A 13,232-nucleotide genomic window follows, 5' to 3' on the forward strand; every position below is an offset into this window, starting at 1 on the left:
TTTTTTAAGACAGCGAGTACAATACATGGAGCTTAATGCGAGCATATATGTGTGTACAAGGGGACATCTAGGCAAAAGGACAGATATGATAGGTTGATCAGGACAGGCAGCTGCAAGTGTTCATGTATGTGAATAAGAAAGGAAAGGGAGAACAGAGAGTATGTGTGTGTCTGTTTCTCTCCCTACCTTCAATAAAACAGTCACCCTTTTCTTCCCCTGGCTTTAAAAGCAACCTGGTTCCTGGATGGGGTCCAACATTGACACTCACACTCAGCCTGCGCTGCTCAATGGCCCCTATTGTGGTTTCAAGGGACCTTTTTTACAGTCTTCAACCCAAAGAAATTCCTCAAAGAATTACTTCTGAGTCAATATTTTTTCACTCCCCTCCATTTTCTTAGCTCTATTTTTTGTATCTAATTTGTTTCCAAATTCAGGGGTGCTAGAAGTCAGCCAAGGACAAGGTGTTAAAACGCAGAATCATGTGACTGCAAATACCGTTGTTTTTGCTGTGCACTTCGAAATCTTTTATTAAGATGACTTTTTCTGTCTCTCTGCTTTCTTTCTTCCAAATAGTCCTACTGCCCCCACAGCACAACTGACCTCCCTGTAACCTGAAACCCTCTCTCAAACCTCAGCCGAGAGTCAGCAGTTGCGGGCATAAAATGAACTTTATAAAAATCACAAGATAAAGCATTTAACTCAACCCAAAGAGAAGGCAAATAAATGACCTCTTCCATGACACAATAAAACTGGGTTGATGCAGGCAGAAGAAAACGGCTTCATTGAATCTTTGACACTGTTTTAAAAATGTTCCCAACAAAAACAATATGTTATACATCATGCCGTTATTCTTTATCTGCAGTCAGTTCTGTGATTTTGCATCGTACTTACCAACAGGCGCCAAGGATTTTATAAAAGGGATTTAAACCAACATTGAATAAGAGAGTAGAGAAGGAAAAAGAAGAGCTGAGTAGAGAGAACACACCACCACTTTGTTTTTGGAATCTGGTTCTCTGGCCCCAGTTTTTGGCCCCTGGGCTTGTTTCCCTAAAGTACTCTCTCCAACTCCCTGGCCCCACATCCCACCTTCCCTCCTTCTTCATCTTTCTGAAGTAATAATAATAACAGATGAAGGGTGGTGTGCCACCGGTTCCTCTCATGTCATACAGCTGCCTGTCTGAGCCAGCAGATGGGCCCAATGCTGCTCTGACAAAAACCACAGAGGAAAGATGAGAAGTGAAAGAAAAAAGTAAAAGGGAGAAAAAGGGAAGAATTTGACTTTGGTCAGTTCCTGGCAACATACATTAGCAGCCAGGCACACATGCAGTTCATTTCACGAGCTGTGGTAGAGTATTAGATATAAAAACAAATGTGTAATTTCCCCAATTCTCTCCCATTCTAGGCTTTCCATTTGTGTATGTTTCCGTCATTTACTCTCCCAACATGCTGACCGTCATTATCATTTCAGACTAGAAAATAGACAATGTAAGATGGCAAGTAAATAAAGTATAATAGGGGGGGATCAGGCTTATACAGTTGTGTAAATATGGGTCTATGCTGGTCAAGACCAATGGCCTACAGTAAGCAAAATATAGTAGGCAACTTTCTGGGACCACGTCTATTGCTGAGGGGGGCTCATCTTATACCTATTTGGTTGCTTTTCTGATGCAGCATCCAAGGCTTCAATGATACCAGTTAAGAGTTTAACACTGACCATCTGCAGAGAAACCAGACCACATTATCACATAGGCTCTTCTGTCTGTTCATCCCTTGTCCGTGGTTTTGAATGTTCAACTATACCAATAACTAGAATAAACCTGTCAATACATTTGTGTATTCACCTTTGACAAAGAAAAAAGTACCAAATCCTGACCTTTAGTAAGCTGGAACAAGGGAAAGTTTGTCTTTTTATTTCTATTATTACTGTTCATAAAGAAATGCTGTTATAAATATTCGATTCAAAAAAGTTGCTGATAATTGTTCTGTCTCCCATTGCAGCTAATCTTAATAAGAAGTTACCCTCACATGCAGTATATGGAAAGGTCATCTTAATAAACTTTAAGTCAGAAGCAGACGGAGGACAGGGCATGGCAATGTTAGCTTCTCTTTTTAAAAAAACAACAACTTTTGTTTGTGTATTATTACTTACTGATACCTCAGTTACCGTGTCAAGTTTTTAAGGAACCTCATTTATTACTTTTTTTGTAGTGCCTAATGTATTTTAAAGTCTTAAGTACAAGTAATCTGTGTTAAAGGTAATTGAGATGTAGCGGAAGGAGCCAAAGTAAAGTATTATAGAGCAAAAACAAATCTGAGGCGGGTTTTAGGTTTATAGACATAGAAAAAAATTCAAGCTCCCCGGAGCACGCTCTGTTGAAATACACAAAGCAAAATATAAACTTAAAGGAGGAAACCGAAAATAGAGAGGGATGATCTAAGAAATGCTGTAAGATAAGAAGGATAGGATGGAAACAATTACACCCAATTAAAAAGGTGGAGTGATGATGAAATGTAAGGGGGGGAGGGGGGAAGGAGGGACGCTGAGACCAGCTGAAACCGGTTGAGACCAAGCAGGGCCACATGCAGAAAAGCATATCTGTCTTTGGAAATGTACTGACGAGAGGTATGTCACCAGAGAGGTGTGTGTGTGTGTGTGTGTGTGTGTGTGTGTGTACACACACTAGGTAGCAATGGAATTATCGAGCACCTAAACAGGACAGCCTGTCACCGATGGCTAGCAACCAGCAAGTGTGCTTCTCATTTCAAAGGAATGGAGGGGCAGTGGGTGGGGAACTGTATTTATTCAGAAAAACATAAGCACATGAGTAATACTGTATTAACCAAGATGAGAGGAGGCGGTAGTGGACAGAGAGGAGGTCGTTGAGGGTGAAAAGGGTGCAGGAGACGATAAAATACTATAGCACGTATTTGTTTAAAACGGTTCCATAATCAAACAAGAGTTTGTGAAATCCAAATAAGCTCCCCAAGCCTGGCAGATCAAGCTAGTAGCTCAAGCATATAGCTATCGTTTAAACTAATCAAAACCAGTTATTGTCAACTAAACACATGTAAAAGTATCTTCTTGTAGCTCTCTTCAATTGTACTGGGATGAGGATATGTTTCTGTCCTTTTTCTGATTTTAGAATAGCTATAACAAATCATTGACAATAAGAGTTACATTTGTAAATTGAATTCCCTTGAGGGCAACAATTCCCAGGTCTCTTTGGGATGAGAGCTAAGAGGTCAGGATGTCAGCCGGCCCAGAGACCCTTTGCTTACCTCTCATCGCCTCTGTAAGAAAACAGCTGTGATGAGAAGTGATGAAGGTCTGAGCAGTTGTTCATGGAGCCAGTAGTTAGAAACACCAGAGGCAAGCAAGGGGCCCAGTTTTTAAAACTCAGTGGTGAATTCCACAGGTTTTAAAAAACACTAACAGTTGCCACACGTCTGGCAAGGCTTAATTAAACACTTTCTTGTTTGTCGGGGGTCCAAGACCTCAACACATCCTACTTAACTTGTTCCTAGACAAAATAAATAAGAGGCAAGTGTGACAGAAGCTGTCATCATTTCTGGGTTGCCTAAAGTCACAGTTTGTTTTTGTCATTTCTATTTATCTTTAATCAAATTCACAGACATATAAAAACAGCTGTACTGCATGCAACTTGATTGAAAATGCCAAATATAACTTCAGAGCATCTCGTTCACCTTTGACAGATGTGACTGGACACAGCATTCAAATGACCATTGGGTTTGTGATCTAAAAAGTCATCGCAATTTTCATTGGTCACAGCAAGGACCGCATGTGCATCCATGTTAAGGTGGGGTCAGTAAGACAGGATCATCATCACAGCCTGTTTGGCAGAGTCCCCAGTACTTATTCAAGCAATGTTTCTCAGCACTTTATATTATCTCAACAGATCAGCAAACCTTCTGCTGATCCAGCAAAAGAAACATTCAGTATAAACACACAATGACTTACACTTATAAGGTTAAACAGAGGGATCTATGGTTGTTTGTTGTATGCTGTAAAAAGTGCAGTGCAATGCAATGTTTAGTTAAGCAGATGTTGAGTCTTGCGTGGTATGAAGGCATTATTTACTGTGTATTAATCTAACTGCAGCTGCTCCTTGTTGCTGTTGCTAAATATGTGGGCGGACTATAGTTGCAATTAGAGCTTTTAAATCATGATGTAATTGTTATAATAAAAGTTATGTAAGGCAACCACAGAATGTCCTGAAACTGATCTTGAATTCAGACTTGCAACATTTCATGTAAACATAAGCTAATTTAAGAAGCAACTATATTAAAGACAGAATACAATGTCTCATGTTCTTATAGACCTGAACATAGTGGCGGCGGGTATGACTTGGAAACCCTCATCTAAATTTTTCTTCTAAAACCCTTTGTTGTCCATATTATTCCTCCATCTGTCATTTTTCCAGACTTACAGTAACATTCAATTGTCAAACAGCTGAAGTGCAACGTCCAAAATTTAAGAGTAGCACTCTGATGGGGAAAAAGCGTGGTCAGGCCTAGAGGCCAACGATCAGGCCTCTGATACTTTCCCCCTAAGACACCAGAAGACATTCATCAAATACTGCTGTGTACACATCCTGCGCTAACTTTCAAGCTCTACTTGCATCACGGCTGTGCTGTGTATACACATCTGCAGATCCACGCTGTTTGTGGCTGGAGCTCCTGTGTAATCTCAAACTTAGCCGAGCTATGCTGTAACGTGGGTGGGCATATTACGGGTACGGACAAGTGAAAAGAAACATTCCACTCATATTATTACCTCGAGCAACACCAATGCAAGTAGGCATAAATCACATTTTGAAAAATGAAGTTACACCACCTCATGAAGTTTGAAACTGTTTGCACTTAGATGAGGAATACTGTAGTATTATATGAACTGTTTTAACTGATTTCTACTCTACTGTAGCACCGTGTGTGTGTGTGTGTGTGTGTGTGTGTGTGTGTGTGTGTGTGTGTGTAGAGTGGTGACAGGCACGGATTATGTGCCTGTAATCCATTTCATCACAGTAGGTGCTCATGGTGTCTCTGCAGTAGACAGCATGATTTACCTACATCTCTAAGACTTAGGATGGGACAGCCCCCCCGCCCCACACGTGTCTGAGTAGATTACAGTAGATGTACAAGTAGGTTTGTAAGACCTTCATGCATAGTTTTCATTGATACAAGATGGAATAATATCAGAGAAAATATTGAAAGGATGTAGAGGAATAACCAGTTAATAGGCATGTTAAAAGATGGTGTCAAACTGTGCGTGTGCACAGGTTTGAACAGAGTCCTAATGTGCTCTGGCACAAAGGTTGACTTCAGCAATCCACATCAGTCACACTAATTCCATTGCCCCCAAACACACATCAAGCCCAAACTTAAGTGTTCACTGGCATATAATAATGGCCGTCTCAAACATCCTGCTGCCACAGGGCTGAGGCCACCTGACCTCTGACCCCAGCATGTGAACTCCAACTCTGCACGAATGGACAATCAACTTCCGGACAACAAACACCTGTTTGTTTCTACCAGCTAATAATACTCAGAGGGAGGGGGGTGTTATTCCGAGTGAGTCATTACACTCAAACACGCAAAATGTTGATCTGCTAATCCTGTCCGTAGGGAGGGTCTGGACAGCCACAAGTGTCTAGGTGCTGATTAGTAGTGAGCTGGTGAATGAGTAGCAGACCAGGATAAGATTTTACAGACTGTTGTCTGGTAATTAGGATGCTGGTTTACATATCCTGAGCAGTCGGGGCTAAACAGGGACAAAGACACGCATCTGACGTCAACAGTGTTAAAAGCCTCTTTATAGGTACATCTGACAAGTTAGCTTGTCAAACTCTACATTTACTCTCCAAATTGTTTGAAATGAACAGTATTTATCAAAAAGGTAGATCCTGGCGATGATCGAGGCTACATAAAACGGTAAGCTCAAACTATTTACAAAATAAGAATATAGAAAATTGCCAACAATTCAAAAGCAGCACATTTGAAACTTAATTATTGTGACAACAAGATGAGAAGACAACAATGAAAATAGGTAATCAAAATTATAGTCTCATTATTTTAGGTTTTTCTTTCATTAAAGTTGTCTAGATGCAGATTTTGTGTTGTTCTTCTTCCAGACAACTCAATAATGCAGTGCTTTTTGACATTACATTTAAGTCCCAAATCTCAGAGAAAGAGATGTCAGAAATGTTAGCGTTTGCAGCTACATTGCAAAGCATCAACAAAACACATTTTACATAAAAAGTAAGTTAACTTAAAAATTATCCCTGCTAAGGATTAGCTATCTGGAATCAAGTCCATGCCAGTTTGTTTTCATGCTGGACTGAAACATGTCAATGGTAAACTTCGGAAAATGATAGGCAGTAATTTTGAAAGTACACACAATTTGTATTTCATGAGCCAAAACATGCTAAACCGCCAGTACGCTACTTAAAGGATGGCCTGAGCTTTTCACTGCCTCAGAATGTGGACTGGCAGCCACAGCCGACCTCTGCCCACTCCAGTCGCAGTGACAGATGCCAGGGCCACTTACAGCCTACAACTGTCCAGGCCTAGCCCAGGTTGGAGAGGGCTTTTCTTTGAGAGAGAGAGAGAGGATTGTGTACCAGGCTGGGTGCTGCTATGGTCACAACTGCACAGAGAGACACTAGCCGCCACACAAGACAAACATAAACGCTGCGTGCCTGCCAGCCCGGGCTGTGGGCAAAGCGGCTGAGCACCCCGAGACGATGGATTCACCCTTTAGTGGAAAATCTGCATCAGCCAGCAAGGAGCCCAGAGAAGGTAGCGATTCACCAGACCCCCCCACTAATGTAGCCATCACTACCCAAGCAACCACAAGCTAAATGTGTCCTCCATGCACAGCAGAAAATAACTGTTGAGAGGGAGGGAGGGGAGAGAGAGGAGTAGGGGGACGCTGATATAAAGATATCAAAGTAAAGCATTGGGATGGTGCTGGATGGACAAAATAGGACTGGAGTTATTATGGTATGACCATAGAGAGAAACAACTTCATTAAACACAGGAATAAATATTGGAAGATAAGGAGGGAGACATGTGGACTGAAGGGGATCTGAAAGATGAATGGAGCTCTCCTGAAAAAGAATACAAATGACTGCAGACAGATGAAGAGAAAGGGGGGCACGGGGGAAGGGGGTCTCCAGTTCAACCACCACATTTTTTCCCTCGAAAGGGATATAATTTACGCAAACCCACTAAAGGTCAGGAGCAGAGCAATTGGTGCCAACTCCATCCCAGCAGCCAACCTTTTTTCCCTCTTTCCACTTCTGTTCATCTTTCTTTCGTTCAGTACCTGGCTTTCTCTCTTTCTGCCTCACTAAGCATCTTTTCCATCTATTTTTATGGGACTTATTCCATCAACTGTGGATTAAAGGTTGGGTGCCGCTCGCGTGTTCGGGTGTTATTCAAAGACCTTGTGTCTTTTAACAATCTTGGTTTCTGCAGCGTGTGGTTGGCAGGAAGTGGTGTTCCACTCCAGTTTCAACGTCTCACATCCCCCATCTTCATTACGGTCAAAACACAGAGGGAAAGGGAAGAAAAAATGGTATAACAGCAAAGGTGGAATGGGCATAGCATTGCATATAGGGCCGTGGAAAGGATGGATTAAAGAAAGAAAGGCTTTGTAACCAGGGTAGGTGAGCGGTACAAGTAAAAAGAGTGAAAGATTTAAAGGCAAGATTATCAGTTTTCTTAATAAAAGAAAATCACTCAGATAGGACCTTTGTTTTCCATGAATATTGTCCCTAGTCAAACTCTGGATGTTGCCATTTGACGAGAAAGACAAAGAAAGCACGCAAAAGAGGAAAAAAAACTGAAGTATTCAAAAACTAGAGAGCAACACAGAAAATATGGTATTGACACAATCTATCCCTCTAACTATAAATGAACAGAAAAAAATAAGACAAAAAAATGTTGTTTTTAAAAAGACACAAACGACTGAATTTGCTGTATGTGTTTATGCATGTGTGTTAGTTTGCACAGTAGTTAGCTTGTGACTAACGTGCAGAGACAGACGCGGCCTGCTGGCTCACAGCTGTGAGACCCACAGCTTCACAGCAGCGAGACCCACAGCTTCACAGCAGCAGTGGACCGTGGAAGCACCCTGATGGCCAGGATGTGAGGAGAAAAGTTAAGAATAATACAGGCCACCTCACCAGCGCACGTGTGTACTATTTTTCTATCGCCATTTGTTCATCAAGCCAGTGTTTTTTCAGTCCAGTGCTGATGAAAGGCTTGCTCCTCTAAAACACCACCCAGGCAGGTCAGAGTGAAAGACCCAGCAGCTCTCCAGCTTTGTCCCTTTGGCCTCTAAGGAACAAGTGGTCCCTTAAATATTTTCCTGCCACTGGGCCTCTCTCTTTCTCTGGGCTGGTCTTTTGGTCAAACATGTTTGTCTAAGGTGCTTTGTGAAGAAGTTGCTCTTTCACTCTCACTACAAGACCCCGTCCACACAGCTGGCTCACAAAGAAACCATGCGAAAAGGAAAAACAGCATGATACGGTAAACATAGGTTCAAAACTGAGCAGGCACATCAATTTGAGAATGTTTTTCAGTGGCTAAACACTTCCTCCTTCCTGGTTTGGAAGGAAAGACGACACTGTTAGAATTCCAGAGATAAGACAATGTAAACTATCTAAGGTTGTAGTTACGTAACTACATTTAAGCGATCTATGAGAGACTGAAAAATGGAAAAAAAGTGTAACTCACACTATTTGTTTTAAAGTTTACTGCCTTGTTAAAAGTATTACCTATGATACGTCTGAATGCATGTCTTAAAGACGACACGGATGATTACGTTTATGTCACTCCACCTGTCAAATCTCCCAGAGCGAAGATGAATCCTGTTTGGCAATGGTCTAGGTGTGCTGAAAAGGCGAAGAAATAAGACTGGTCCAGACATGTATGTGTGTATGATAGTGTTGCATGTACTGCGAGAATGCATGCATGCTTGTATCTGTGCACGTCACAGGCCTATCCAGCTTTCTGGTAAGAAAGCAGTCCCTCCAGCTCATGGTTGGGCAGCTGTGTGAGAGACACCTGCGCCCCACATGACCTCAACACACACCTCCAAAGTGCACTGGCAGAGTGCCCCTATGTTGGAGTTAATGGCGTTGCCAAATATCGGCCTGTGTCCCCCACATACATTTCTATGGATAATGGAAAGGAACTGGAACCACTTTAATGGGACTTTGACAATGGGCGCTGTGGATGAGCAAATCCACAGAATGTATGGGAGACAGCAAACAACCACTACACAATCATCCATGTAGGTATGCTTGCCTGCACCAAGGATCGAAGCAACACCACAATATAACAGCTGAGACTTAAAGTGTAATAAGGATGCCTTGAACTTAAAACATCAACATCTACAATCAGGATAAAGTCTGCTTTCCCTAATCTCTTGTAGCGAGAATGAAACATCAAAGGCAGCAAAGGCACAATAGAGAGCTTACACTCCCAACTCTTACGACACTCTACGTCCCACTTGTCCTCAACTCTTCAGTCCCCGGCCAACAAAGCCTTGCACAATAGCTGACTGACTAATTGACCTCGCTGAAATAAGTAATGTTAGAAGAGGAAGGCCCACAGAGTTTTCTTCAACAGCACACAGACCAAAGACCAACTGGGGTTCCCCCTGAGGGTCCTCCATCTTTTCTTCTCTTCTCCCACTCTACCTTGCTATGCACAAAGGGGAAATTATTTCCTGGCAACCATCATCTCCTCAACTCTCCCACCAATTACATTTTGATGACATTTTTTAATCTTCTTAGGCCAAGTGCACTTTCAGGGGCGCACACACAACCTGTCACGGTAAAACAGAGAGGCCATGCAGGTGCAGAGCAGCTTTTGTTGTCATAACATTTCAAAAGACAAAAGAAATCCAACAGGCAGTGATGCTGTTCCCAGTTCTCCACACAATATTCACCAACCTGTTTGTCTCAACCTCTGGTGCCTCCACGCAATGTAAACACAGTGAGGCACCAGAGCATCCCGTCATATTACCGGTTGACAGAAATACTCATGTACACACACACAAACAATGGCATGCCTCAGCACTTTTCTCATTAAATGAAGCATGGCATATTTTTCCTGACTCACTGCCACAGACATCTTTCCACAGTTGGGTAGACAAATAGGGCCTGCATTGAAGGTGACAGCAGCCAGGAGCACATGTGGCCCACCTGCCACCGACCAATCAGGAAGTCTCTTTGAGGAAGACTTTCCTTCTGTTTTTTTTCAAGTTTCCTTTTCAGACGGCAGGTCTGCCAATTACGGGCCAAGGATAGCTGGTTTCTATCATGGAAACATGATCATAAAAGAGAATAGAACGAGCAGACAATCCACCTAGCCTGCTCTTACTATTAAAACTAAAGGAAAGTTCTGGTCACTCAAACTCGAAAAAGAAAGAAAGCTGGGCTGGATTTGATTTTGTGCCAGATGTGGCTGAGTGGTGAGCTGATGTTACACAGGCCATTAGTATATGTGAGAAGCGATTGGCTGAGATATTATGAGATAAGCTTTGGCATCAGTATTGGCTGTGTCACTTATTTTTTGTTTGGCTGATTTTGAAATGAAACGGGGACCATTGTGTTCAAGTGCCAAAAACCAAACATTATGGGATAATTGGCTGCTCAAATGTTTCTTGAGCAGGTGCATTTCACATCATTAATGCATGCATTGTAAGATTAAGGTTAGAATAAAGACAGTCTTGAGAGTCTCAACTTTAGGACGCTCCTAGCCTTTATAGGAGGCTAGGAGTTGTTGTGTTATAATGAGGAACAGAGAAGTAATCATGCAGCTAACGATCACAATTTGTGTATCAAAATCAATGGTTTAGTACAATTTAAATAAGAACAAAAAATAATTATAAAGGATTAAAGAACTGTCGGCATGATGAGAGTTTTCAACAATATGCAAATCTGCATCTCAAAGATAGAAAAGGCAGGTTAAAGTTTGCCCAAGTAGAGTAAGACATGAGCTACAGCTAACTGCTATGGACAGATGAGGCCCAGATCAACATGTCACTTCATCTGTTATTAGGGAGGTGGCATGTTACCTTGGTCACTTCTGACAGATGTGGCAAGATGAATGCAGAAACATGTAGCCTGCTCAGAAGTTTAGCCAATGCGTAAAAAGTGATTGGAGAGACACAAACTTGAAGTCAATACTTGATTAAAACATCTACTATAGGAGATTAGAGAGCCAAAACAACATCAAATGTGGCGGCTATTGATGAAATGGACTTAAATGTTGCTAGAACTACCACAACTTTTATCTTGGTTTCATCTTGGAATGTGCAATTTTGCAGAGCCTATTTATCTCCGCACATTTATGAATGATGTGGAAAGGAGAAACTTCGGCCTGTCTGTGTGCATTAATAACGCAGTCGCTCTATCACTCCCTTTGTACCGTTATTATTCTTTGTAAGAATATGAGGTGAGCCCTGACATGCTGCCAATCTGCAGCCGTCCCAGAGGCAGCAGAGGGGGCCAAGCTGCAGGGCGGGGTGCAGGGCAGAGGAAACCATCTACTAATGGGAAACACACTTCTCTCCATCGCTCAAATTGCTCCTTCTACCACAGCAGAGAGAGGTGGCTGGCGTCCAGAAGCGAGGCATGATTTAAAAACGGGAGCTCTGCCGCGCCACGGTGCCTGATTCTCGTGAAAGGGACAATCATGAGTCTTATTAAATACATGCATGTGTTGAGAGAGTCTGTGAAGTAAAAACGAAATGCATAAAACAGAAAGACAGAGAGGAAAGGTAGAGGAATTAAATCAAACGAATGCAGTAGACATTAAAGTAAACGCAAAAAGATACCGGAGGACTTGGAAAGCATTCACTCTGAAGCTACTCTGGTTTGGAAAATCTCCATATATCTGCCTCCAGAAATAGCATACCATTGCATTGATTCCTACCAGCCTTCTACATCTCTATTAGGTGCTCGGTTACTGGACATCTACCTCACAAAGCAAGGACAAAAGTGCTGAAATGGACTTGGAATGGCCACGAGTAGTGTGAAGGCTTTTGGTATAGGCAAAGATCCCAGATGTTATTGCCAAGGCATTTTTAATAAAAGGGGAACAAATACATTTTTCCAGATGTTAAAGAAAATATATATCTGCAGCTGTGAGCTGCTTCTGTTTTTGTAAAGGATGGAAGGTGAAGTCTGACACTGCCTCAAACTCCAAAACTGGGACAGACTGGATCTACAAAGAAAGCCCTTTTTGAGTCATTTGTGCAATTTCCTTAACATCATTAAGACTTGCTCAACTGTCACGCAATTTGACGCAGTTTCCCTCAACATCTCAGACTAGTTTAGTCTGCATGAAATTATAATCCAAACCATAAAGGAAAATAAAGGTGAATGGAAGAAGAGAAGGGGGAGGTAGGAAGGAAGGAGGTAGCTGAAGGTGGGAGGGAAGGATTTTTTTCTATTTTTCCTTCTGTGGCGAGTTCACACAAAAGGGTCCTTCTGATCCCTGGAGTGCTGAGCACATACCTGCGGGATGAAATGAAAACCCTCTGTGAGTTATATTAAATATCCCCTGCCAAACACTCCACATACTTCTATGTGTTTTGACCAGATCTGAGAGGCTCCATTAGGGATTTGCTTAAAAAAAACACTTAATTAGAATCCCAGACACCAGCACCTTCAAAAACTCGGCAACTTCCTTTCATTTATTTTGCAGGACAGAGAAGAAGAAGAAGCAACAGATGAGTGGGAGGACACGTGGTAAAAGCCAGAAGGTCTAATAGGTGCCTAGATAAGGATAAAAAAGGGTTAACTGTAGGATAGCAGCTGGAATTTTGGCAGGTTAGTAGGAATAAAAGGACATTTGCTTTTTTCAGTTTATCATAGTGCGTGATGGGGAAATTGATGACTTTTCAATGAGGTGTTATGGAACAAAAGAAGGTTTCCACGTGAGCGTTCATTAAAGGCCATCACAATTCATAGAGAGACGATATATAAAAAGATTCTAAAGAAAACATCTCCCTCCCCCTCCTTTTTCAACCTCTTTTCCTGGTCAAACCCCCCCTCCACTGAATCACAAACCCCAAATGACTAACCGATTCCAGACACCAATGTTTCAACTGTCAAAATGAAGAGTTCAGGTTCTTTGACAGAACGTGTGCGGTCACATCTTTACTCCATACCCTTCCCCCAAGGCCATCCTGG

The 13,232-nt window shown here is 42.0% G+C and overlaps 1 protein-coding gene across 1 annotated transcript in view; it reads right to left on the bottom strand.

Annotated features, from left to right (window-relative positions):
* The window catches only part of LOC104960157 (mitochondrial import inner membrane translocase subunit TIM16-like), a 108,232-nt gene that overhangs the window by 60,617 nt on the left and 34,383 nt on the right, over window positions 1-13,232 (bottom strand). The window lies entirely within an intron of this gene.

This window comes from Notothenia coriiceps, unplaced genomic scaffold (assembly GCF_000735185.1).
Source record: "Notothenia coriiceps isolate Sejong01 unplaced genomic scaffold, NC01 NC01_scaffold00031603, whole genome shotgun sequence".
Classification (NCBI taxonomy): domain Eukaryota; kingdom Metazoa; phylum Chordata; class Actinopteri; order Perciformes; family Nototheniidae; genus Notothenia; species Notothenia coriiceps.